Source organism: Rhinolophus sinicus, linkage group LG10 (genome assembly GCF_036562045.2).
Source record: "Rhinolophus sinicus isolate RSC01 linkage group LG10, ASM3656204v1, whole genome shotgun sequence".
Classification (NCBI taxonomy): Eukaryota; Metazoa; Chordata; class Mammalia; order Chiroptera; family Rhinolophidae; genus Rhinolophus; species Rhinolophus sinicus.
The window spans coordinates 99,412,651-99,439,684 of NC_133759.1; positions in this window are offsets into that span (position 1 = coordinate 99,412,651).

Below are 27,034 nucleotides of genomic sequence, written 5' to 3' on the forward strand. Positions count from 1 at the left end.
TAACACACTCCCTGCCATTTACCTCTGTGGTCCAGCTGGTTTCATTCTCTAAATGATGAACTAACCACATTTTGCAAAGACAACCTTTACCTTTCTTTAAAGATAGCATTGTGTAGTGTCATTTTGAGTAAAGATTCTTTGCCTTTAAAAATGGGTTTTGCACTTTCCTTTGGAAACATTTGACTACATAGATGCCTAAGTTTTTGGGGACAGATAACCATGTGTTTTATTAATACCACCAAAAAGCTGGTTGCATTACAGAAGCCACCACACTAGTCACTAGTGAGTAACTTCTTAAATTCTAAGGAGCGATAGTGTCAGTTCTTAATACAAAAGTGTGATTGATAAAGGAGAAGAAGAGGTTGTACTTTTCAGTTTGACTCATTCATGCAAGAGCATTTCAATAATTTCCCGTTATATGTTAGGAATTTAATCATTGAATACACATTCATTGAACCCTATGGTATGTCAGGCACTTTAAAGGGAATAGGAAAACAAGGATAAAACCCCATCAATACAACCCTTGCCCTCAGAAACCTTAAAAGGTAACATGGTAGGTAGACAACAATTTAATTTGACAAAGAAATCCATGTTGTTATCAGAAATTTGGAAGAAACAAACGGTGCTAAGATACTGGTAATAAACATTTTGGGATGATTCTCTTGTTCCAGTCACTGTTCTAAGTGCTTTACTTTATTAGTTTATTTAACCTAACAAGCCTTTGACGTATTATTATCATCTCCATTTTATAAATAGTGAAAGTGAGGCACAGAAAAACGAAATGTGTTGCTCACAGCCACAGTTATTGATGGCAGAATAGATGTTAGTACTGTTATTTTTATATAGAGTTATGCTCTTAATCATTACACTACACTTCCTCCTCAAGATAATAACGGACTTATTTTAGAGAGAGACAGGAAAGCGAAGGTGACACCTGAGTTAAGACCTAATGGATAAGAAGGAGTCCACCATAAGAAGAGCAGGAAAGATTGTTTCAGTCAAATAAAACTGAACGTAAGAGAATCTCAAGATAGGAATGGGTATGGTGTGTTCAATAAACTGAAACAGGCCAGTGTGTTTGGAGAATTGTGAACAAAAGAGGCAAGTGATGATGAGTCACCTGGAATTTTTAGGCCATGATAAACATTTATACGTTATTCCAGGTGCAAAGGGAAGCCATTGGAGAGTAGTACTAAAAACCATTTTCATCGGCTAAACATTGCTTTCCTTTTCATGGTGTTTTGAAGTTTTTGGAATATTCTAGCAAAGGGGTTAAAAATGAGACAGTGTTTTAAAATATGACATCTGGTCATTCTGTTCTTCCCAGAAAATCAAATCAACATTGTTTCAAGTATTTTCAGGAAAAAAGCACTTTAGGTTGAAATTCTTTCATTTATACACCTCCTTCTTTTGCCTTGTGCCTTCTCAGTGGAATACATAGCCTCACATACTGCTTGTTTCTTCAATCAGAGAGAAAGAGATGAACAGATGGGGGATCAAAGGAGCAGCTGAGTAGAGAATCTGGCAGAAGTATGCAGCAATTTATAGGTGGGTGAATAAAAATTTGGGGGACTAGTAGAGAAAGAGACTATAAAAATGTCTCCTAGTTTCCATCTTACAAATATTGCAGTATTCTGTAATCGTTTCTGATAGGAACTGGTACAACAGGTCTGTGGCTGAGCTTTCTACTAGATGTCTATAATAACAGTGTGCTAGCTTCTCATAAAAAAGTACAAGTTTATTGAATTAGTTTGTAAGGAAGTAAAAACAAAACAAACAAATATTTTACTGAAACGTTTTCCCCCTAGAACTAAGGATGTGGCTTTATTGCTTAGGGGCTTATTAGAAAATGTGCTTTTATTCAGGTTCATCTACCTCCTCCCATATCTAGCAAGGATTTCTACCAATGGCACTATCCAATGAGAGTTTTTAAATGGAGACACACTTTCAGAGCGAAAATCTGCTTAGACTATTCATCCTAGATCTCACTAATCTTATTCTGCCTATTATGTTGCATCCTTTTCCTTTGTTCGTTGTTGTTATATGTTATTTTTGTAGACACATTTTTTGTAGACATATTTTGTAGACTTTATTCATCTTTCTAGGTCTAACTATAGCACTGAGCATACATGAAATGATTACTATATAACTAGAACAATTGTTTACAATATATGAAAAATAAACATTATAATAATTTAGACATTTCCAGCTCTAAAATCCCTTGCCTCTGTAGTCTTCATAAATAGGGATGCAAATATTACTTACTGATTTTTTTTAATGTATATGAAAATAAATCAAAGCTTTTGGAAGCAAAGTTTATTTAGTTAGTTTCTAATTCCTACTTGCATATTTCCCTCCAAGATCTATTTTAGGTGAAGAGATTTTTCCGTTTTTCTTATTGAACCTCTTAAACATATATTTATCAATGCCCACATCCTACTTTATTTGTGCCAAAGTTTAACATTTGTCACTTTGAAAGGAAGACTTCTTCAATTTGATAAAGAACATGTACCCTTCCCAAAATTATAGCTAACATCATTCTTGATAAGAAACTAGAAACTGTCTCTCTAGAAAAAAGTATACAGATTGGGAAGGTAGAAATAAAACAGTCTTTTTTTTTTTTTTTTTTTTTTTTTTTTTTTTTTTAAGATAACATGATTGATTATGTAGAAAATCTGAAAGAATAGACAAAAAAAACTCCTGGAACTAATAAGCAATTATAGCAAGGTTGCAAGATACAAACTTTATATAGGAAGTAAATTGCTTCCCTGCATACCAGCGATGAACAAGTAGAATTTGAAGTTAAAAGCACAATACCAGTTATATTAGAATTTTCCCAGATGCAATACTTAGGTATAAATATAAAAATATGTATAAGAGCTATGAGAGAAAAACTACAAAACTTTGATGAAAAAAATTGAAGAAGAACTAAATAATTATAGAAATAGTTCATGTTCATGGAATGGAAGACTCGACATTGTCAAATGTCAGTTTTTCCCAACATGATATATAGACTCAGTGCAATCCCCGCGATTTATTTTATGGATATCAACAAACTGATTATAAAGTTCGTGTGGAGAGGCAAAAGACCCAAAATAGCCAAGATAATGTTGAAGGAGAATAACAAAGTTGGAGGCCTGACACTACCTGACTTCAAGCCTTACTGTAAAGCAGCAGTAATCAGAACAGTGTGATGTTAGTGAAAAAATACACAAATGAATGAATGCAACAGAATAGAGAGTAAAGCATAGACCCAGACCCTTAGTCAATTGAACTTTGACAAAGGAATGATGGTAGAAGTATATTGGAGAAATGATAGCTTTCCAACAAATGGTGTAGGAAAAACTGGACATCCACATGTAAAAAAATAAATAAAATAAAAGTCACAAACTTTACGCCCTTCACAAAAGTAATACAATATGAATGATAGACTTAAATATAAAATGCAAAAATATAAAACGCCTAGAATAGCATAGATAAATTCTAGATAATCTTGGGTTTAGCGATGACTTTTTATATGTGATACCAAAGTCACATTCTAGGAAAGAAAGAAGTGATAACCTTCACTTCATTAAAATTAAAATCTTCTGCTCTGTGAAAGACACTGTCAGGAGAATGAGACGACAAGATGTAGACTGGGAAAAAAATATTTATGAAAATAATTGTTACTAAAAATATACAAAGATTTCTTAAAACTGTACAATAAAAAGGAAAAAAAATGGGAAAAAAGACCTCTCCAAAGAAGGTATAGATGGCAATAAACACACAGATAGGTGTTCGATACTGTATGTCATCACGGTATTGCAAAGTAAAATAATGGGATACCATTACATATCTTTTATAATGGCGGAAATTCAAGACACTGACAATACCAAATGTTGGCGAGGATGTGGAACAATAGGAACCTTCATTCATTGTTGGTGGGAATTCATAGTGGTACAACCACTTTGGAAGGCGGGTTATCAGTTTCTTAGAAAGTTAACCATAGTTTTACCACATGATCCAGCAATTGTGCTTCTTGGTTTTTACCCTAATGAATTGAGAATTTATGTCCACATTTTTATGCAATAGGTCTAAGTGTGTCTCGTCTAAGTGTGTCTCTTACAAATGTGTCTGGTGGCTTCTGTCGTATTGTGCTTCTGACTCTCAGTCATTCTATATTGTACATTGTGATTTTCAGTAAAGACCTCTTTGAAATTTACTAATTATTTACATTCCTGTTCTTTGTTTGAAGTGTATAAAACCATCAAACATTTCAGCAGAAGAAAAACAAAACAAAACAAAAAAACTATTTCATAATCATTGCTTTAATCTAAAAAAAAATCAGTATGAGCTGGTAATGATAGCAATTTATATTTCAGAACAGTATAATTTTTGTTTGTTTGTTTGTTTTTATTTTTCCTAAGAGTACAAGGTGAATCAATGTTAATTTGTACCTGAAAACTAAGTGTTCGGAGAGTCTGGTTGATATCTAACTAACTGGCCTTCCTCCCCAGTTAAAAAAAACAAAAACAGAAACAAATAATACAAAAAACACTACACTTTATTTAGACTGTCACCAGCTTAAATATAAACAAAGATATTATTGTTCTCAGTCCACAACAGGTCTATAGAACACTGTTTTAGTACCTAAAAAATTGATGATTACAAAGCAAAGGTTATTTTGTGTGTGTGTTTATAGAGCAGACTCTGAGTGGAGGAGGAACATGTGTGGAAATGAAAATGAAAGTGCCACTCAGAAATCATGTTTCAGCCAAGTAGGCCAAATTAAATGTTGGAGTTTAATTGCACACTGCTAATTATGCTTTTCTTTTTGTCCTCTACCGCTATGTACTTACACATCCCATATAAGAAATATAACTTTTTGACATTTCCTAATATTTTATAGTGATAAACTGAAATTACCCTTTGGGAAGCATAATTGTTAGTAATAAAAAGCTGCTATATTTCTCTACTATGAAGACGTGTTTTAAGCACAAGCAGGATGCTTTATGTCTTAGCTGTTCTTGTGCACCAGTTAAATTAGAATGCTTTGATATGTTAATTATTTATCATTTTAAATTATGCATCTTCTAAAATTAAAGAAACATATAACCTATAATTTATTATTCATTTAGCATGAAAATGTGTCTTCATGTGGCTGTTTCTCTTCTAGGTACAGAATTTTGTTTTGATGTAAAACTTATCAATATATGGCTTCAAGTACAGGATAAAAAATCTCAGGTTTTTTGTTTTGTTGTTTTGTTTTGTTTTCTAATGCACACACGGAACCTCTGTCATTTGTTCTGTAGTGCAGTTGTACCATTTTAATGTTGTAATGATATCCTAGGCCTTTGTCATTAAGGATTTATATGCTAGGTATAGATATATACGTAAATAAGATATCAGTGTGCATGTATATATTTAGTTTCTGTGAAAATAAACACACTGGGATTCAGACAAATGCATTAAATTTATATAGCAAGTTGAGGTAAATAGAGGGATATCTGTAATAAAATACATACTTAAGAAGCGTTTGTTTTTTTAACTTCTAACAGGCAAAATTCTATATTTTCATCCATCTCCAGTTTGCATTGAAGGGAACCATGTAACTACAAAAATATGATACCTTCTAATCTTATTGTTCTAGAAACACAGAAATGATCTGACACACCATCGAATTCATTAAACAGTTTTCTCGGGGCACCCTTTGTTTTAGTTATTGATGTATATGTTAGTGATTGCCCAATGAAGAAAATGATAAATATACAAGCAAAAAGTGCTTCCTAGTTGAGAGTTTCTATTATTTAGAAGTATTTACGCAAAAATTTAGGAGACAAAACTGAAGAATGGTTTTCCTACATTACAATTTTCCCCCAGTTTCATTCGATGCCGTACTAGAAGTCGTCAGCCTCCCTTGGCATACAGCTCGTGCAGAAGAAAAGGATACCACACATATTGAAGACTTGCTAGGCATGAACACCAACTGTTGCACTCCATTTATACTTCACACCTTTCAGAGTATTTCTCTACAAATCAAACTTTAAGCCCTTTTTAATAGGGACTTTTACCCTTCTAATGTGATTATGGCTTTGAATGCCATTTCTGTGCTGGATATTTTTCAAACCCAAAATAGGAGCAGGTGATTACAAGTGTGAGTGCTTATGGGGGAAATGGACCAGAAAGTTTGGCATTATAACTAACTGGAAATCCAAAACAATATATTTTTCTCTCCCTAATACATATTAAAAATATATTTTGACGATACTAGGCTGAGGTTTAATCTCTCCAATGTAGAATTTTGGTACTGTCCCAAATAATTTGGGACGACTATTTGGGTGAGGCAGACTCTTGAAAAACTTCAAAGTTCATTTACTACAAGGTCAATAACCTGAAGGGTCTCTTAAGAGTAAATCATGAGGCAGAAGGGAGACTATATGTGTGACAGGCAGACTCCATGATGGCCCCAGATGATCCCTACTTCCTGACATTCACATCCTGGTGTTATTCCCCTCCCCGCACAGTGTAGATTGTACTGAATAAGTCTTTTCTGATTAATAGAATAGTACAGAAGTGGTGGGATATGACTTTCAAGATTAGGTTATATACAGACTGCGGGACATCTTGGGTGCTCTCTTTTTCTGTCTCTCTTCCTCTCCATAAGATGTCTTGCACTAGGGGTGAAAACTGGCGTATTGTAAGAAGCCCTGTGGAGGCCAAAAAGCATGGGGAGGAACCGAGGCCCTCAGTGAAAATCCCATGAAGCACTAAAGCCTGCCAACAATCATATAAGTGAACTTGGAAGTAAATCTCCCATTCCACTCGAACCTTCAGATAAGTACACAGCTGTGGCCTCCTATGACCTCATGAGCGATCTAGAGCCAGAGAAACATGGCTAAGTTGTGCCTGGGTTTCTATCCCACAGAAACTAGGGAAAAAATGTTTAATGCTGTATGTAAGTAACTAAATTGGGAGGTAATCTGTTTCACAACAAAAGATAATACACTAGGCAAAGGTGATAGCATATACAAAGACAGAGAGGCTGGGAAGCTGGAAACTCACGTCATTCTATAAATAAAGCTGGCATCACCTTGGTGTCTAGAAGATACATGAGTGGTCTAACTGTCTTTTATGTTGGTTGTTCCGACAAGAACATTCTGGTATCTTGCATTAAAACATTCACCAAATAACCAATTTTTCCCATGAAATGCTTAGAATGAGATGCTCAAGTATTAAAGTACTAGTGTCAACCTTTAAAAATATGCCTCTCTAGGAAGAGCAATGTTTTATTGAGCATCTGTTTAAATAACCTTTACTGTTTGGAAAAATCGAGATTTTACTTCGATACATCCTTATAAACAGATCTCCCTGATAAGAGAACTTTAGAAAGTTACATTTGCCAACATTCTATTTCTCCCATCATTTCTTATCATGAAAAATAATAATCAAACCTTATAATCTAGGCCAGTATTACCTGCAGCATAAATCATTGTAACATTAAACCTTAATATTTATTGCCTGTTCTATCTTGCTGCTGACAGTCTTATTAATGCTTCACTTAGCAAGTCAAAAAGCAATACCTCATAGTAGAGGTATAGTACTATAGTACTAGAAAAGATTGAGAAAAGTCTTTGTACACAAATCAGCTGAAAGCATAACTTACCTGTTATAGCACAGGAAGATTAAACACATGGTCATAAAAATCCCCACAATCATAGTAACTGGCGTCCAGGTTGCCTCTATCACTCTAATAATTCCTTTAAGTATGCTTTCAATCTCTCAACAATTCCTGGCAAAGCTTGTGTGCTGTTGTTGTGAATCTGCCTGCCTCAAAAGTCCTGATGGTGAATATTTCACGTGGCTTACCCACTTCCCTGTGTCTCTAGTTTAGGAGAAGCTAGTGTTCTATTTGCTCGTGCTTTTCAATACCTTATTAGTCTAAGATGGATTTGTGCTCTAGCCTGTAGCTGCCTAATTTCCTGTTATAGAAGATAAAAATTTTATTCGTGCAAGTGATGAATGAGGTGATTATAGTTCACAAATTTGAAGGCCACAGACCATTAACCGAGTCACTCTGAGCACTTGTCACTTTACCCATATATATGCATCATGAAAGGAGAGGGTTGTGTTTTTGTAATACCTGATTATTACCACAAAATATTTCTTGTAAACTTCACGTGAAAACTTTATTTGAGCGAGTAGAAGGCAAAACAACAACAAAACAGCAGCTACAAAACTATAAAATTAAACCTTTCAGAGAGAGAGCGAGAGTGAGAGCGAGAGAGAGAGAGAGATTAAGTGATTGCTCATATTTAAATATGATTTCAGGTAGTTATTTACTTTCTTTTTATTCTTAGGATTCCCGATAGAGTGTCAACCAGAAGATGATCACAAGCCACATTAAAAGAGTACACATAGTTGAATATTCTTTTTCACTTTTATACACACACACACACAAACACACAAATACACACATACACACGTATATACGGAGGGTACCAAAAAATGTATACACATTTTAAGAAAGAAAAAAAACTATTAAAATTTTAACGCTCAATATATACCGATAACAAAAGATGAATACAAGTCATGTGTATACATATTTTTGGCATCCCCAGAGTGTGTGTGTGTGTGTGTGTCTTCAATGAAAATTTATGATTTCAAGCAAAATATCAATATTGGGACCTTTGGACAAATGGACTTATTAGGATGCTTCTATGGCTGGGTATTTCAAGAGAGATTATTTTACTTCAACATGTTGGGCCTGGACTCTAATTTCTATTTAGGAATTAGGGCTTGACATTCTTCAGTGACAATTTAAGGCAGGCAAAGTAAACAAAATAATTGCCAGAGTGTCTGTTAGAGAATTTCACATTGTAAAAGTCACCACTCGTAGAATGTTAACCTTACCCCTTCTTAATTCTAAAGTTTCTTTTTATGGAGCCATACAAATCACATGTGACATAACAGTGTTTGTTTGTTTGTTTGTTTGTTTGTTTGTTTTTCTTTGTAATTACTACATGGTAATGTGCGTTCTGTGTGTAGAGGTCTTAAATTATTTTTTGTACCTTCATTCGCTGATTATTTGATTTATTATGTTTCTTACAAAAGCTGATTTAGGTTAAAATGATATGTCAGGAAAGATTTTCCAGAATCCTTGTCTTCTGTTCAGTTTATAGAATAGAGTAGATCTGCTCCAAAGAGCCTTATCGGCTGCTGTGACTTTTACTAATAAACATAAAATTGCAGACTTTACTAAATAATCTGTTGACGGCATGGTATATTCTTCCGCTGGTTGGATGTAACTCTCTTGTGGCAGAGTAAGGACAGAATAAGGAGATGCCTAAGCCAGCTGTCCAGATGGCCCAAACCAGGTACCAGGAACCTTTGGGCTTTTGCTTCCTTCCAGAACACCATTTTCTCCAGGCAGCAAAGTCAACAAGGAGACCAACCCAAGTCTCCAGGGTGTGCCCCTTCATAAGACATTATACACATTGATTTGACGAGGGACATAAAGAGAATGGTAAGGTCTGTAGTGCTGAAGATGTACTTGGAGTCACATACTTGACCATAATCAAACCAGTCAGCTCACTGACAGAAACAAAAACCGTATCAAAAGTAATCCTTCCTTTGCTGCTTCCCCTCATTCCATCCAAGCTTTTGTTCACTTACTCTCATAATATCCCCTTCTCTATGGCTATTTTCGGGCCATGCTTCTGGAACCTTCAGTTGGTCTGTCTGTCTTAATGTTCTTGGAGCTTATAGTCTTGCTTATAGTAGAAACCTGTATTTTGTACTTAGAAATATTCACTTTTATGTAAAATAATATGAGACATATTTTAGTTTTCTCCCTACCTCTAAGCACCAAGAACCAAGTGAGCTTTATTTAGGAGCTGAAAAAGACTTCTGGCAAACTCATAGATGCTCTAAGAACTGCTGAACAGAGCATGTTTCTTTTATAAATTCAGCAGAGAAGCTTGAAATATATACCCAGACATTCCTAAATAAAATGTTGAGATAATTTATAACATTAAAATATTTAAAAAAAACCACTTTTATCTCTAACCAACCCAATATTCTCTGTTTATTAATTACTTTCAGTTAGTAATAAATTAAGAGAGTTGTATTAAAATCTGAATAGAGACCTATTCTCACTGGGACCCTTTAAGACAGATACAATGGCAACATGGTGTAATTCAATAAAACAATAAGGACTTTTGCTTATGGAATGTTTGCTGAACACTGTTAGGTACTCAGAAAATTAGGTGGTATCACATATAAAGTGCTAATTTTTTTCAGTACATTATTATCTAATTGAGACCACACAATAACTACCGTGTTTCCCTGAAAATAAGATGTAACCGGGAATTCAGCCCTAGCATGATTTTTCAGGATGACGTCCCGTGAACATAAGCCCTAATGCGTCTTTTGAAGCAAAACTTAATATAAGACTCGGTATTATTTTTGGAGAAACATGGTATATGAATTAGTAGGAAGAGACTGAAGTTAAGAGTTTGCTTGCTCAGTTAGTCAGGGATTTGAAACCAGCTCTGTCAACCTTCAAAGCCTATGCTCTAACCATCACTTAATCCTATCTTCAAAGGATTTTATCTTTTGTTTAAGACACCTTACACATGGTAAGAGATCAGTAAATATTTATTTTACGATTAAGGGAAAAATGAAGCGGAAAGAGAGCACATGGATATAATAATTCTCTTATATGTCTTTGGAATTTGTACAGGGTTTTAAGGCGAGTTTACTATAATAGTGAACTCTGCCCCAAGATACCCAGTTCTCATCATGTGAAAGTGAGGGAGAAGAACGGCATGTTAAGTTGACCGGTTATCATTTTTATCATTTGCTAGTTAGAAGGAAGAAGAACATCTTTAATTGGCTAGGTATGTCTTTGGGAAAAAAAAATTAGAAATTATCAAATAGGTGAGAATAAAGGTTGGAAATATTCACTATGCAAATACCAATTCAAACGAGATTCTCAGTTTTAAGCTAGTTCCTGCTATGGATGTTTTCCAGGAAAGTTTTATGTCTCAGGCAAGTAAAATTGTAAGATGTTATGAATTTGCTTCTCATGAAAATTTGTAATCAAGGGCAGAATCTTCCCAGCCTCATTATAAGATGAAGGAATAGATATATAGTCAGAGATAAAGATACATGACAAAAGGTTGGCCAAATAGAATTGATCCCCAAAGTCATGACAAATGTAGTGTTTCCTAGTGTGTTAAATTTATGTAGTCCTATAGAAATTTTGAGTTATTGCAGACAGATGTGGATTAAATTTCTCTGAGATACAATTAATCTTTTTTTATTAGTTTCAGGTGTACAAAACAATGTAATCGTTAGACATTTATCATTTATATCCCTCACGCAGTGTTAACCCCCCACCCCCAACTACTACCCCTCTGACATCACATGCAGCCATTACATTTCCAGTGTCTCTATTCCTAATGCTGTACTCTGCTTCTTGTAAATATATATATATATATATATATATATATATATATATATATATATATATATATATATATATATATAATTACAGTTAACATTCATTATTGTTTAGCTTCAGCTTCAGGTGTACAGTGTAGTGATCAGGCATCTACACCATCCCTGAAGTGGTCCCCTAATAAGACAAGTGTCCATCAGATACCCTACACAATCTTTACAACATTATTGATTATATTCCCCAAGTTGACTTTTGTATCCCCGTGGCAATCTTGTGGTTACTGACTGTGCTTTCTAATCCCCTCACCTTCTCCCTCATCCCCATCCCCTCCCCGCCATCTTGCAACCCTCAGTTTTCCCTCTATATCTCTGAGGCTGTTTCTGATTAATTCGTTCATTTATTATTTTCCTTAGATTCCACACATAAGTGAGATCATATTGTATTTGTCTTTCTCTTTCAGACTTATTTCACTTAGCATAATGTTCTCTAGGCCCATCCATATTGTTGCAAATGGTAAGATTTCATTCTTCTTTATGGCTGCGTAATACTCCATTGTGTAAATGTACCACAGAAAATTAATCTTTCTTGAAACATCTCTTTAATGCTTCATGTTGTGGGGAGAATAATGACCCTGAAAGATGTCCTGACCCCTGAAACCTGAAAATATGTCACTGTAGGTAGCAAAAGAGATTTTGCAGTTATGGTTAAATGAAAGATCTTGAGATGGGGAGATTATCCTAGATTTTTCATTGTGCACCAATGTAATCAAGTGTCCCTATAAATCAGAAGACAGGAGAGGCAGATAACTTGTGAGGATGGAAGCATATGTCAGAGAGATGTGGGGCCACACACCAAGGGATGCAGCAGTCTCTAGATACTAGAAAAAAACAAAGCAATGGATGTTCCCTTATAGCTTCTAGAAGGGTAAAAAAACAGCCCTGCCAAGGCTTTGATTTCAGCCTAGTGAGACCCATTTTGGACTTCTGACCTCCAGAACAGTAAAATCATAAATTCATGTTGTTTAAAGCCACTAAATTTGTGTTAATTTGTTATATCCACAATAGGAAATTAATATACTTAGTATAGAACAAATTAAGCTGTTACATTTTTGTCCTTTTAATAAAACATCAAGGCCCTGTTTCTGTGCACTGACCTTTCTGATTTACCCAGGACTTTACCAATTTTAGAACTGAAAGTCTCACTTCCTGGAAACCCTTCAGCTCCAGGCAAATCATGGTAGTTGGTCACCCTACACCTGGTTGAAATTCTAGGTGAGTCTAGCTGTGTAATCGTGAATAAAACAATGAGAAGACCAGCCCATTTGTTGACGTTCTGTACTCTACTGTATAGGGAAATTGCATTTTATAAATTGATTGTATATCAAAACACGCAGAAGAAAATAGTACATGGTCAGAATTGGTCGTAAAAATTTCTTTGGTTGATTCCACTTCAGAGACATGGTATATATTATTCTCAGCAAGTCTGACACTGCCAGTTTTTCTCCCAGAGCTGCAGCAGATTGTTCTTTCTCTGCTTAAGCCCCCAGAGGAATTGATTTGTATTTAGGGATCATGTGGTATGAAAATCATGGAAAACTGATTTATTGAGCAGTCTTAACTCAGTGGGGGTGTAATAATGAAGAATTTATTTTTCTACAATCACTGCTTTCAATTGCAATCTGTCAAAGTGTCCTTATTGACACCTCTAGCAGATTCCATAGTTTTCAATCACTCTGATTAATTAAAGACCACTTCAATCGATGGAAAACTTTTCTTCATCCTTTTGAAATATTATCTTCTCCCAGTGCACTTGAGGTGGAGGCCTGCCTCGTGCGGAAGTGTTAGATGGTAGGGAGAGAAGGAGGCATTTTCTGCCTTTGAAATAACACTCCCCACCCCCACCCCTCCTTCTCTTTAAGTCCTCCCTACCCAATGTGCTGTTGAGATGAGGAAGGAGAAGAAAAGAGACAAATATATCCATTGATTCTCGCTTGGCAGTTTCCACTTTTCTGACTAGGTTGGCTTCTAATTTGCTCTTATGGGGCATAGGTATGAATTTGTCTGAGGGCCATAGTGGACCTCTCCACTTCCCTCTGCTCTAGTTATCAGGACTTATCTCCACACACTTTCTTCCCACTAGAGCTCTTTTCTTTAGGCTAGTAGGCAGCCAACTAGGATGACACACCAATAGGTGCCTCTGGTCATGCTTTCTCTATAGCAGGGGTGTCCAAACTTTTTTCAACGTTTTTTACCAAGGGCCATATGCGGTAAAATACACAAACAGTCAGGCCACTCACTCGAGGTGAAGTATGTATTGCCTCACCTGGTTTATTTAAGTAAACTAAATATATTTTTGGAATTTGCTGCAGGCCAATTAAAACTGGATTGCAGACCGCAGTTTGGACACCCCTGCTCTGTAGCGTCTCATTGACTCCTGGGAAATATGCACCTTGGGTCTCCTGAACAGTGGAGAATAGGCTGCTCCAGTCGCTGCATCCTTTCCAGTTACCTTCTTCCTTGCTCACATAGTCACAGAATTATCACAGCAAGGTTAAAGTTTAAGCAGATAGAAAACTTGGAAACCAAAACATGACCTTTTGTCCTCAGCTCTCCCAATCTTTACAAGAAGGTTTCATGGAACTCCATCCCCATCAGTTTTGTTGTGGAAAGAGATGAAGTAATTTTTCCACCCAAACACTGCTTTTCTAGAGACTCTCTCATTCGTCCTTCCTCCTTTTCCCAAACCTCTGTTTCTAAGGATTGGGGCTAAGCTGGGGTGTGGGGAGGGTTGCCTCTGGCCAGAACAGTTAAGGTAACTCCTAGTAAACTCTAAAATGGGATTGACAATGTAGGCTGCTGGAGGGGAGGCAAAACTGGACTTCAGCTCTCTTAAGGTCTCCAATTGGGACTGAGAAGTAAACTAATGAAGAACATAACGGGAGAAGAGCAGACTGATTTTTACATGTACATGGGAGCCCCCACAAGAAAATGAAGACCCAAAGAAGTAGCTAGGTCTAAGTGCTTAAATACCAGGCTGAACAAAGAAAGGTAATTGTGGAAAGGCGACACATATTTTGGGAGACTAAAAGAAGATTTATTTTAACGAAGTCTGGACTGATTTCTCTCAGCCTCAGATCGCTGTCTCTAGTGAAGAGACTGTCTTTTCTCTCTTGGTACAGGAGGGCATCTTTCCTATGAGAATTTTATCTCCTGCCTTCAGAGGAGAACAGAGTGCCCTTTTTGCATGTGCTGCCTCTCAATCCCTTTCGCTGTACATAATCCGTGTGCCAAAGTACCGTATTTTGTGGTGGCATATTCTGCCACCCTTCACTACTTAGCACATCTTTGTTCTCATCATTTGGGCACATGTCACCCATTACAGACCATGCATATCATTACATACTAACAATCATCCTCAGTTGGACAGGACATTTCCCCTGTGAGAAGCACTCAGGAACAAATGCAATAGAAGAGTATGGATTCTTGTCTTTCATGCATGCGCACTCAGGGCATGTCCTCTTTGAGTGGCATGGTAGACAGAATACGCTTGTATTTGTACTGTTGCCATTTGCTCTTAGATGGAGTGAAGTTCATGTGAGCATGCATATTGAAATTTAAGTTACATATATGTAAAATGCAAAATGGTATAGGAAAAATGGTCTTGAAATGACCTTGCTATGAGAGCCTTCAAAAGTATTATAAAAATGTATACTTCTTTAGTCTATTGAAATGCTTGTGTAAGAAGATGGTGACAGATACAAAAATACGGCATAAGTTATAAGTAACGATAAGGAATGTAAAAGACTGTGATAATCTTTAGAATCTAGTGTCTTTACAAGAAAATGAACAAGGAAAAGGAAATATGGAAAAAGATGAATGGGATGGCACTTTATAGGTAAAAAAAAAAACAATTAAGGGGCAAATCAATCATTTACATTTTTATGGACTTTTTTTAATGAAGTTTAAATCAAAACAAATTGTAAAGTTGAAAACATTAGTAATATAGTTAGGAAGACATACATCCTGCTTCATATTTTTTAATATTTAGTAATCATTTTGTTAGATTTTGTAAAGACAGGACAATGATACAGTATTTGTTTTAAAATGAGTCTATATTTTAAGGAAAAAAACATTAAAATATTTATAGACATAATGATAAAATATCTGGAATTTGCTTCAAAACAATCAGGATTGGATAGAACTGGAGAGAGATGAAATGACATTAAGCATGAGTTTTTTTGAATGGGTAATTGGGAGTTTTTTATACTATTCCAATTTTGTACTTGTTTGACAATTTCATAATAAAAAGATATAAGAATATTTTTTACATAAAAATACTGTTTTTTAGTGAATTTTTCCAGCTGTAGTCTTCCTATGTGTTATGTTGTATGACTGCTAATTCTGCACTTTTTGACATGTGGTTTTGAGATGGACTTTTTTCCCACAGGAAAATCAATAGTTTTACATGCTTGAAAGGAAAGATCTGAGTAGAGAGAAATATTTTCTCGGTAGTCATCCAGACAACTCCTCTCCTTCCCTATAAAATGATGGGGAATATATTCAAAACTTTGGGTATATATTACTTAGTATGCATGGATATAAACTGGAACATCATGCAAAACCAATTCAATTATGTAAAAATTTTCTATTTCAATCCAGTATTCCTGGAGACTCAAGATCATCATTTTGTTTATGTAAGATTCAAGATTAAGTGAGATTAAGCATGAATCCAGAAGTCCACACTTGCTTTCTTCTAAAATCCATTATATTCTTCTGAGAACTATAGTGTCTATTTTATACAATGAAGCTGTAGTTTAATATACTAAAGTGGGAATATTCAGTCTAGATTAAGCATGAGTATTGGAAGATAGCTTTTTTAGATTCCCTGAGATATCACTTTTTAATAATGATAAATATTTCTAGTTTAATTAATCATCTTACTAATTTATTCCAACCTAATCCTGTGTTCTTAGTGATATTAAGGATGAGTATCTCAGAAGGATTTCAATAGACTCCATTGGGAATCGCACTTAATATGCAAAATGCTTTCGAACTCATCTTTTCTTCAAACTCCAAGTGTCTTAATTTGCTGTTCATAAATCAATATATTTAGAAAAGACTAGAAAGTAATTTTCAGCAAATTAACTAATAATATGAAAACAATTTTGATTTATATTACCTAAAAATATCACATTGTTTATACCTAACTATAGTTTGTTATTTGGTAAATACTTTAGAATGGTATTTCTAATGACATTATTAAGGTAATTCCAAACATGTTAATAGTTATACTAAGATAAATGGGCTTCATGGTCAAAAATGCTTATGAAATACTAAAGATGATATATCCCTCTTAGAAAGTCTTGGCGCATGTTAACAAAGGCTTTGATGAGTTTCATAGTAAAATAAATAAACAAAAGTCTCTAATTTATTTAACTGAACATTTCTCAAGCTTATTTAATGTAGAAATATTTTTTGGAACCTTATATTAAAATATTTCAGAACCCTAAAGTTCATAAATCTCAATTTTCAAAATGTTGCTTGAAAGCCCTCTTAGTAACATGAGCAGAGTTTTAAAATGCATGCCTATTCTATTTTAATATATGAATATGAGATTAGAAATGTATAAGCAGTAAGCTTCTATAAAATAATCTTTACATAGCAAAGAAGAATTTATATTTAAAACTTAGTATGCTCTATATATTCTCTTGCCTATACACAGAGATAGACCTAACTGTAGGTGAAATTGGAGAACATTACTTTTTGGAGTTTTTTTTTAGAACAGGTGACAGAATTAATACGGGAATGATTTAAAACACAGGTAGTAGGGATGGAGAAGAAATTATGGATTTGAAAGTATGTGATAGGTAACTCAGTTGGGTTTGGTGGCTAATTGGATGTAGGGATAAAGGAGAGAAATTACTTGTGATAGAGAGTATTCATTGGTGGTACGAATGCAAGCATGCATACGGGACAGGAGCAGGTACAGCAGTTCTGTTTTTGACATTTTGGGGTACAGTTATCTCTGTAACAGTGAGGAGATGTGTAATGGTGATTGAATGTATGTAAGAAGTTCAGGGTAAAGATGGGAGACAAAGTTAGGTGAGGAATGCTGGGTGTTATCAGCATAGAGGACATAGTTGAACATGGGAATCACATAGGAAAGAATCTTTAGTCAGAAGAACAATGTGGATTATGAAATCATGGACATACAAACTCTTAATAAGTGATGTTGGACAGAAAAGGGGACTGAAGAGAAGCCATGGAAGAAATAAAAAGAAAGTGGTCTGCATGAGAAAACCCACAACCATTCAACGTCATAGTAACCAAGAGGCTAGACAGTTTCAGGATAACGAGAGTGACTGAGAATGCCAAAATGTTGCAAGTAACCCCAATCAAAAGATAGTAAACAGTTGCTACTAAACTTGACATTTGGGACTTCACAAAAATAATTATAATGACATTTCAACATTTTTTGGTAGCAGAACTCAAATTTCAAGGGCTGAGGAGGAAACTGGTCCTAGTGAGGAATAGAAATGGTGGCAATGATTCAAGAGTCTTAAATGGCTTAGAAAGGGGAAAGATTTGGTATTAGTTGGAGGCAGTGAGGTGTGGAGGAAGAATGGAAAATGCAAGCCATTAAATTTGTTTAGAGGTGAAAAGGGAAGAAGTAAGGCAGGGAGGGGTACAGAATAATGAGTCCTAGGGGAAACAGGAAATGGGATTAAAAACATTAAGTGGATAATCTGGATTTGAATGTAGAAAATGACTCTTAGAAGACTTAGAAGAGGGCACATAGTGATATATGATATTTTGGGTTCAATTTCCTTGATGTTGTAAGAGGTAGATTTTGTATTGAGAATGAAGAAGCTTAGGGTGCTAAAGAATGATGAATGTTCTGGAATGTTGAATGGAATGGGAGGGAATGTCCTAACTGGGGCATTCTGAGGTGCTTCACCTTTTTCCTCCTAGAGAACAATCACATTATGGCAGTGCAATGTTTTACCTACTTTCTTTTTTTGCACTTTCCAATTTCTTTATTTAGTGATATAGTTAGGTATCCTGTCTTCATTTTGTTGTTAGCTTTTTTTTCCTGTCTTATTTTTTTCCTTCTGTTTTTCTCCCTTACCTTTCCTACTACAATTCAACATATAGCTTACTGCTAGGATACATGTTATGTACGTATAAAAATAGGTCTGTATATGTAGGAACACTTGGAAAAGTGAAATCTGTGGCAGAGTGTCCTTATTAGAGGAGGTCCGTTTTTAGTTTGTTATGAAAGGATCATATAATCAATATGTTTTTAAAAAATCTAATAAAAATTGAACTGTATCTTGTTATAGCTTTAATATCTTTATTTTCTATTGTTTTCTAATATTTGCCTGAGGAACTTTTTCTGATAGGTCTCTAAATGAATGTGGTATTCCCTGCTTTGGATATGTTTCTCTCTCTTTGTCTCTCTCTGTCTCTCTGTCTCTTTTCCAATATTTAGGATAATTTAGAACAGATTATATTATAATTTATTATTTATTAATTTCTTTGTCTCCCTACAAGTTTGTTCAATCTTTGAAGGAAAGTTCCTGTTGAAAAAGATTAGCTAAATATTTATCTTATAGTTGGCTTTAGAAAATGTTAGCTCCTTGGTCCTTCTCTCTTTCCCTCTTTCCATTGTATCTTAGAGCTAAACGTGGGACCTATACCTGGAGGTTCTGGTACACTCCACTAGAATCAAATTGGTAAGGTTGCATTTCCCTGGAGGGAACTAGAGTTTTAGAGAAGCTGCTGCTAGCTTACCTCTTAATTATTACCTATTAATCATTACTTTTTCATCTTTCTCTCTGTAATTTTATATATAATTTTTAACTAGCTATAATTTTCTTTCCAAGCTTCTACCTCAGGTGTGCTATTCTCTACCTCAAGAATTTTATGGGTGGAAGACACCCCTCCCATGAAGCAGGCTTAAAATGTCAGATACTTGTTTTTGTTCTCTTGTAACTAGTATGCAGGTTTCAGAATGAATCTTGGCCAATTTCACATGTAGTCAAGATTTTGTTTTGAGACAGCAATGCTGAGAATCTATTTTGGCCGTGGGGGTATAAATAATAGCAGTGATATCCACTTTCCAGGGATGGCCACGGCAATGATTTTAGCAGTGGTGCCTGCTGCCCAATACTGTTGGACAACTGATGTTGTATTAAACTTTTGCTGTGCAAACTTTATTTTTGCCCATGCTGTTTAGCCTGGTTCTTGAATTTCCTAGCAGCTGAGTGAGCCACATGGTCATTTTTTAAAAAAATAATTTTTAACCTAAATTAATATAGTAGGAGTTGGTTTCTGTTAGTTATTGCAGTTAATACTGACTGATACATCCAGAGAACACCATCATTTTAATTTTATTTTTGTTTTTTATTTAACATGACTTGTTCATTGTGATAGTTTTATATAGATTTGGGATATCTAAATTGGTATATAGCTAAGTAATTTATTTAATATTAGATCAAGGTCGGAGGCAAATTGTGTCTTTATATGTAGTATATTAACGAAGGCTTAGCATGGTTTTAAGCACAGATTGTATCAAAAGTGTATATTTCAAAATTCAGTTATTTTTTCATTTTTAATCTTAATGCTTCACTAATATAAAGCCAGGAGATTTTAAAAAACACTTTTGTAGAATTAATTAGAAGAAATTATAGTTCATTTAACCTATCCTAATTAATTTTTGCTTGGGTTGTAGTGTGAAGATACTTTGTGGGCATTTGGTGTGCACTCTTTGCAAAAATGAGGAAATATAACCTTGTCACCAGTTAACATATCCTGTGTCTAACTAAATTTAGCTGAGACTTGTCCTGTTTTACAAGTTCCCACTCATCCAAGTTGACTTCCATTAGCCACTGTGCCATAATGGCTTGTGGGAAGACTGAACAGAAAATTAAATTAATGCAAGCCATTTCTCAATCATTTCTCATTCTCATAAAATGATTAAAGCTGATGTAAGAGGGCTCATTAAAATGGAAAACATTAGGTTCATTAAAAAGCCATTAAACCATCTCACTTCTCTGATTTATTTTATTGTAACCTTATTTGGCCATTGTTTAAAAGTCACTGCACCCACTTTCTTTTGTTATCATTGAAGAAATGTTGTTCAAAATGTACACTCTAGCTTTGTGGCCATTTAATCTTAAAATCATCTCGCACTACTGTTGTTTAGTTTATGACTCTTTCAGGCCAGTATCTGACTACTACTAAATTACAAATCAGCTAACAATACCAAATTGGAATAGATTTACCTTCCAATATTTATTTTAGTTTTTCTTAAATTCAGAGAAGTTCTTCATTTTTTAGCCTTGTACTGTTTAACCTTGAAGCTGAATTACTACTTATATAGGCAAAGTGAATGCCTACTGGTCATTGCATGATAATAATGTGATTTTTGTTAAGGAACAATAATTTCCATTGCCGAACAAATAAACTAACCAGCAAAAATACATCTTTATGAGAAGTTTCAGTTTGTGCAGATTATGCTTTAAATACTCATATAATACTTATGTAATGTTCTTTTTTTTTTCTTTTTCTTTTTCTTTAGTTTTTACAGACTTTGCTTATTTCAAAGTTACTTGGGTTAACATCCCCCACTAAAGTGAGTTTATTTCATACAATTTTAATAGAGTTAGAGTTTTTGTTATAGTCTGTATTGCGTCCTCGGAACCCTTGACATCCTAAATGTTGCATATACTAAGGTTTAATTTTTGTGCTGTAAAGTTCAAAGTTAGGTTTTGACAAATGTATAGTGTCATGTATCCAGCATCACAGTGTCATAAAGAACAGCTTCACTGCCATAAAAAAATCTGTGTTTCACCTATCATCACTCTTCTCTTGTCAAATCTTCTGTCAATCTCTGGTCTTCTTACTGCCTCAATAGTTTTGCCTTTGCCATCATGTCATATAATTGGAATCATACAGTGTGCAGCCATTCCAAGCTAGCTTCTTTCACTTAGCAATCAGCAATTAAAGTTCATCCATATTTTTTGTGGCTTGATAGCTCACTCTGACAATCTATGTCTTTAGTCGGCATATGTGAACCAATCACATTTAAAGTGGTTCTTGATATTTTTGGATTGATAGCTACTTTTTTGTAACTTTTCATTGTGCGTGTTCTTTGATTTCTATCTCCTCTTTTATGTTTTCTCAGGTTTTAATTGAGCATTTTATAATTTTATGTAATTTACAAAACAAAGTTTATCTCCTTTATTTGCATATCAATTGTTTCTTTATAAAAAAAGTGGTTTCTCTTGAAATTACAATATATATTTTTAACTAATCCAAATCCCACTTCAAATAATACTAGATTGCTTCACTCTAGTATAGGTAACTTATAAAAGAGTATATTCAACTTCTTCCTTCCATCTCTTACAACCTTGCTGTAATTCATTTCACTTATTCCTATAATAATTAAATGCATTAATTGTATTATTACTTTAAACGTTTTAGATCAATTAAGAATAGGAAAAATAAAAGTTTTTTTTTTCTTCAATTATTTCTTCTTTGATGTTCATCCATTATTGATGTTCCAAGTTTTACCCTTATACAATTGTCCTTCTTCTTAAGAACTTCTTTAAACATTTCTTACAGGGTTGTTCTGCCATCAAAGAATTTCCTTAATTTTTGTTTGTTGAGAAAGCCTCTATCTCTTTCACTTTCAAAAAAGGTTATAGAATTTTAGGTTTGTGATTATTTTCTGTCAGGACACATATTTCACTCTCTTCTTGCTGCATAGTTTATAATAAGAAGTACACTATAATTCTTGTACTTTCCTTGATAGGTAAATTGTTTTTATTCTTTGGGTTCTTTCAAGATTTCCTTTTTGTCTTTGCTTTTGTGCAGTTTGAACCTGATATGCCTAGGTATAGATTTTTTTGGTCATTATCCTGTTTAGTGTTCTTTGAACTTTCTGGATATGTTATTTGTTGTCTGTTATTCATTTTGGTAAAATTTCTGTGATTATCTCTTCAAATATTTCTTTTGCTCCATTCTCTTTATTTTCCTCTGCTAGTCCAATTACAGATGTATTAAGCCTTTTGAAATCATCTAAGATGATTTTTTAAATTACTTTTTAATTTTTATTATTGTTTTCTCTTTGCATTTCAGTTCTAATGTTTCTATTGATCTATATTAAAACTCACTTATTATTTTCTTTGCCATGTCCAATCCCCCACTGCTGAACCCATCAAAGTCATTCTTCATTTCTGGTGCAGTGTTTGTTTGTTTTTAATTTCTACATTACTTTTTCATTTTTTCTTAGAGTTTCCATCTCTCTGCTTACATTACCCATCTATTCTCATATGTTGTTTACTTTTTTTTTTTCCATTAGAGATCCTAACATAGTAATCATAGTTATTTTAAACTATCTGACTGAAAATGCCAACATCTATGTAATTTCTGAGTCTGGTTCTGATGCTTATGTTGTGTTTCAGACTATCTTTTTCTCTTGTCTTTTAGCATAACTCATCATTTTGTTGTTGTTGAAAGTTTGACATAAATGTATCAAATAATAGAAACGGAGTAAATAGATCTTTTGTGTGAGATTTTTAGTTTAGTGTGGTGAGTACTTGGATTGTGTTTAATGTTTGCTATCGCTGTAGGTATCAGAAGCTTCAAATTCCTCTAGTGTTTTCTGTATTTTTGTCTCTCCTATTGTCTTTGGGCTTCCATAAGAACTCTTCCTTATGGTTAATGTCTTACAGATCTTTCAACTGTAATATACTGTTATTGATTTGGACATCTTTCATTGTGGTGAAAAAGAGTGTAGGGGATTCATTCTATAATCTTATGATTCAATCTCAGTCTTTTAATGGGCCTGTGTTCCTTATCAGTATGGACCTACACAAGTGTTTCTCAGTTTTTTCCCCACAGATAAGAAATACTGGGGCCTGTATTGGGGCTATTTCCTTCCCCCAGCTCAGACAACAATGTGATAAGATCTTTTCCAGTAAAGATTAAGCCTTGTAGTATAGAATGCTCTGGGTATATTTCCAAATGATTACTTTCTTTCTCTGCCTACCAGATCCACATAGCCTTTTCCTTGGCTCATTTTTATCTAGAGAACCTGTCAGGGGTTCTTTTATGTAAACCCATGAATTTGTGAGGCCCCTACCTGTAATCAAGGGAATGGTATTGTGCAAAGCATAAATGAAAGGGTGCAGATGATTGGGAGTCACCTTAATGTCTGTCTCCCACAAATGTTAGCCACAACCCAGGTAACATTCAGCAGATAGAAAGTAGAGAAATCGCTGTTACACTTTAGGAATAGTAGGATTGCATGGAAACAATATGGTCTATTGTTACGTTAACTAATTTTCTATTATTTAATGAATTACAACTCAAGTGAAATTAATGACATTATTGAATATTAAATGAAAGGGAATTGGCTTATAATTCTAGATATTCACTTGATGTCAAATTCTCATACAGGTAATCATTACATGAGGAAAAAAATACTTTAGGAGGTGAAAATATGTTCATTTGTTTACTATACAGAGCTTTCACAGATTAGGCATATATTACAAAGACATTAATTGAAAAAATTGTTTGTAGTTAGAGTGCATGCCTATGTACATAGGTTAACAGAGACATATTGTGAAAGCTATACTACTATGATATTATTAATCGAAAGCTTAAATACCTAAGACCGATCATGAATTAATAAATAATGTAATCCTACTGCGGATGTTTATAATGGCTCTGTTGATCTCTCAACACTCTGGGACAGTTTTTCATCACTCCACCAGTAGGAGTGTCCAAGACGTCTTAAGGAATATGTGGTATAAAGAATCCCAGAATAGGAAATCAGGCACATGGGTCCTGCTGTGAGTTGATTCAGATTTCACGTATATCATTCAAGTCTTCATTTTTAAAAGGGAAATAGATGGAGGTTATGGTTTAATTGAACTATAAAAGCCATTTAAGCTTCTACTTTCTCTTTTTAAACCTATACCAAGTAAGTACAGATTAAGCTCTTCAAATAGAATCTTCAGAGAATGACACCCGATCAGGACTTGATTATATAGGATGAAAAGTACCTTCTTAGACATGTTCCAAAAGCTCTTTTAAGGTTGGGCAGGAAAAGGGAGTTAAAAGGAAAGGAATCGCCCTTGAAATAAAACACGATACATTGAAAAACAAGATCGATATGCTTTTGTGGAAGAAATAATCTAGTATTTGTTTAATTCACTGTGCATTCAAATGTTAAACTGTTTTAAATTTGGAAGCAGATAAAGACACAAAAGAAGACAGTGTATATGTTTCATTCAACAATAGAGTTCATTTCCCTTATTTCTACCTATTTATTTCATGTCCTACTATTTTTTAAGAAACAATTTGTTCTTCTGTTCATCATCATGGAATAATTGTCATTTCATTTGTGAAAGTCCAGGTCAGCATGCAAATCAAGTTGATGGAATTGTTCCAGGCTCTTTCTAAATTTGCAATCTACAATGGTGACATTGATATTTATTTATAGAGAATCATGGAGATCAGTACTAAAAATACAAAGCAAAGCTTTATTACTGTAGACTCATCCAACATCAATATTAGAGATTATTAAATATAAAATGAGCATGATCTTTGCATTCAAAGTGATTCGGTTTCAAATCCCGGTTGTTACTGACATTGCAAAGGTATGGACAGGTTCTCTCTCATACTGTACCTTCATTTTTTAATTGGATGCTACTATTCCAACATTAGAGACTGGTTGTGAGGATTAAATGAGATAACTTAAGATGGTTTTGACACTCATGAACAGTACATGGCTGATATTATCTTAAGGGCAATAATTATGATACCTTTTACTCTACTGTTGACATTGTATTTATCCACACATTAAACTAGTTTTTCCTCTATTTGTTGAGTGGACAAACACATGCATATTCACATGAAATTCAAAGTATGGTGTAGGAGAAAGAATACAAGAGCATAGGATTTCTGTTTTTCTTACATGTGCATCATTGGTGATACATTTTAAAATACTATGCTAACCTAATATTTTAAAACTGTGGAACTGGGGGATTATTTACTCTAGCCCCATCATTCAAAAGATGTGAAATATGAGGTCATTCATCACTTATTTAGAAAAATTATTTTTCAACACTCAGTTAAATGCTATGGATATATTAGAGGATTGACTGACTGACTGACTGACTGAATGAATGAATACTGGATAAATGAATGAATGAATACTAAATAAATGAATAAGCAAATAAATAGTTTTAACCTGACACTCAAATAGTTTATATTTTAGTGGAAAAGAGAGAGATTAATCAAAACAATTTGCAAGTAACTAGTCCAGGGAGGTTGTGGTATTTTTCGTGCGTGTAGTGTTTGGGGCCTACAACCCAGATTTTCCCAAATTAAGGCTGTGTCCAGAAATAATGTATTGCACGGTGCATGTATCCTGAGTTTTGCTTTTTTTTTTTTTTCTGGTAAGAATTTTACATTTTTCCCTATCAAATGATTTGATATTTTATAGCTTAAGTGTGTTGTGCTAATCAAATATGTCAGTAACATATATCATATTTACTTGATTGTATCGCATGATGGTTATGTAACCTAAAGTCTTTCAACATAATCATTGGTACATTCGCAGCTGAATCATTAAAGTATTCCAAATGATAATTTTTGCAAATTTAATGTTCAATAAACCTTTCATGAACTTATAAATTTATTTACTAGGTGGTTTGTATTATTAGTTTACCTGATACATATAAATCATAGATTCTTTTACTGATACATATCAAGAGTTAAGTAGTACACTTACTCTTAAAAATAGTATACTCACACTTTCTAATTCAAGTTAATAGGGAAATGACATAATTAATACATTCTGACAAAAAATAATACTCTGGGGGGAAATTTTGGTTATATAATAACAACAACCCTTATTTATTTTTCTAGCAGTGTGTTTCTGTGCATCCAGCCCTGGTTTAACACTTTACACTTATTAGCTCATTCAATATCTACCTCAGTATTTGACATATATACTGTTATTAGTCTCATTCTACACATAAACACAATGAAGCAGAAGGAGCATAAATTGGCCTGGATCCCATCTCTAGTAAGAATGCTATACAAAATATATGATTGGTGACAGACCAATTATGCAGACAGTAAGGGTTATAGACCTTCAGAAAGAGTGATAGTGGTTTTGGAAAACGGACATTTTCACTGGGTCTTTGCCCTAGAGTCACAACATGAAAAATTCAGAATTCAGATGTGGATACATTTGTGCTGCTGAACTACAAGTATAACAAATAATAGTAAAACTGACTATTATTTGCGTGACACTGTGAGGAGAAAGTCAAGATGGAAGCCATGATCCATTAAGTAATGGCTGGAATCTCCCTTGGAATGATAGATTGGTTCAGTTTCAAAGGATTTTAAAAACATATTAGAAAAAGATGCACATAACTTTTTTCCTTACTGTTTGCAAGAGACATTTGCAACCCTCCCCTCTCTTGGCTTATAAAGGAACTTTCCCTGAGTTGGATACTATTTGAAACTGGAAAATCATCTCTTGGGTGGACTCCTGAACTTGGGCCTAGGA